This window comes from Frankliniella occidentalis, unplaced genomic scaffold, assembly GCF_000697945.3.
Source record: "Frankliniella occidentalis isolate FOCC.00 unplaced genomic scaffold, Focc_3.1 Scaffold23, whole genome shotgun sequence".
NCBI lineage: Eukaryota > Metazoa > Arthropoda > Insecta > Thysanoptera > Thripidae > Frankliniella > Frankliniella occidentalis.
Window position 1 is genome coordinate 2,809,178 of NW_026267153.1, and position 1,987 is coordinate 2,811,164.

General features: G+C 54.8%; 1 protein-coding gene across 5 annotated transcripts in view; it reads left to right on the forward strand.

Annotated features, from left to right (window-relative positions):
- The window catches only part of LOC113204994 (insulin gene enhancer protein ISL-1), a 127,454-nt gene that overhangs the window by 120,778 nt on the left and 4,689 nt on the right, over nucleotides 1–1,987 (forward strand). The gene's annotated exons all lie outside the window — the stretch shown is intronic.

Below are 1,987 nucleotides of genomic sequence, written 5' to 3' on the forward strand. Positions count from 1 at the left end.
GGCGTTCGCAACGAATGACGGACGGACTTGCTATCAAGGCTGCGGGTCAGTACTGTGAACGTTAAAATCGTTGTCGATTGTTCGATTATTAAGTCGATTGCGACTGCTGACGTCTGTTGTTCCTGACTGAAATTCCGCCGACCGAGATGGGGATGTACACTCTCTCTCTCTCTCTCTCCCCCCTCTGCCTCTCTCTCGCACGCACGCACACATGGACGCAGGGGGGGCACACCCCTTTGGCCCACCCCGCAAGCGACATCTGATCCGATGGGCCGAACCTACCGCCGCCGCTCCTGCCGTTGCCCTCCCCCCTCCCCCCCCCCCCCTCTCTCTCTCTCCCCGCGCGGCCCCCGTCACCCAGACCAAAACAAACACGCGGCTAAACAAACTGGGCAAGGCGGTCCGGGAGGGAAGGGAAGCAGCCGGACGAGAGGAGGAGGAGCACAGGATGAGACGCGCGGGGCGAGTCTGGTGAACACGAGTGTAACTCAATAATTCACCATTTATATCTGATTCACAGAGGGTCGCGCTAACTAGCCCCGGCGCCCCTCTACTCGGCCCCTGGGCGCGCCGCCGGTGACCCGTGCTCGGCGTGCATCTTTTACTTTGGCGTTCTTTTGTGTCCCCCTCCTCGCGCGTCCCCGCGGGCCGCCGCCGCCGCCGCCATCCGAGTACGAAGGGCCGTCTGAGAATTAATAAAAGATCAAGGGCCGTCGCTCGCGCAGCGCAGCTGCAAAGAGATCATGACGCGCCGTGCTGCGCTGTGCTCCGCCGCTCCTCGCGGCTGGACCACGCTGGAGGAGGCTGCGTAGGGCTCGCGCCCTCCAGTGAGCCCGATGCAATTATTACCCTCGACGACGAGTTTTTTGGCCAGTACCGGCGGCGGCGGCCGCCTAGGAACCATAAGACCGTTCGGACTCCGGCCCGCTGTGAAGGTGTGAAATCAATCAAGGTATCTTTCCATCAGGGAATGACTGACAGTTCTTGTGCCTGCTTGGAGTTCCCCGTCAGGCCTGTTCGTCTCTGTCAGAGTCTCTTCTCTCCCTTTTTTCTTCCTTCTCTCAACTCTATAATACATATCTGTATGTACGGTTTTCGGAAATAAACGGGGCACCTACCCTTTAAGGTCTAAAAACAAAGTGCCAGTTTTTAAGTAATGTCAATAAAAATTTAAACGGAGCGTGACAAAAGATAGAACATTTTAGAGTAAAATCTAATTAGAGCACTTTTTTTTTTCATGTCCCTTTTACTTGACCGTCTTCACTGCATCCGTCTATCCCTCCCTCTTCCCCTGGTGTGTGCGGCGGCTCTGCCTCCCGCCCAGGTGGTGGTTAACTAGGTCACACCCCACGGAAAAACAACACAACCCCCTACAGACGAAGAGCACTGGTAAAAACTTTGCTTCTTTGTCCTGAAGTGCACGCTGTGCTACTGATGCACGCCCTGTCGGATCCTGTTCGCCACTCTGGCAGTGTCAAAGTAGTAATAGCCTGTGACGAGACGAGGTGACGGACAGGGGACAGCAGCTCGGCATGTTGCGCGTACGGCAAGTGTTCATATGGTTATGCCGGGCATGGATTCGCTTTTAGCTGAGGGGATAGAGATGGTAGCAGAGAAGGAGGGGAGACTACCCCTAACTTACACTACGTCACGAACAATCTCGTAAAGGTTCTGAATTAAAAAAATAAAATAGTGATTTATTTTTTTGTGGTTAAAGAAAATGTTTGGGCTCAGCGTAATTTTTTGTACTGCCGCATCGTATGTTTTTTTTTCATACCGCGTACACACTGAGGATGGATGAGTTAAAAACCCTTTCATAGACTGACTTCGGTCGGGAGGGGCGGGCTGGGGGTTAGCGCCAGCCAGCTGCAGCCGCCGCGAGGGAGTGAGGGGGCAAAGTGATTTGATATGTTGTCTCTTCGCGCACCATTCCGTGTGTCAAAACGGCGCGATGCCACCGAGGGGCGAGAGAGAGAGAGAGAGGGGG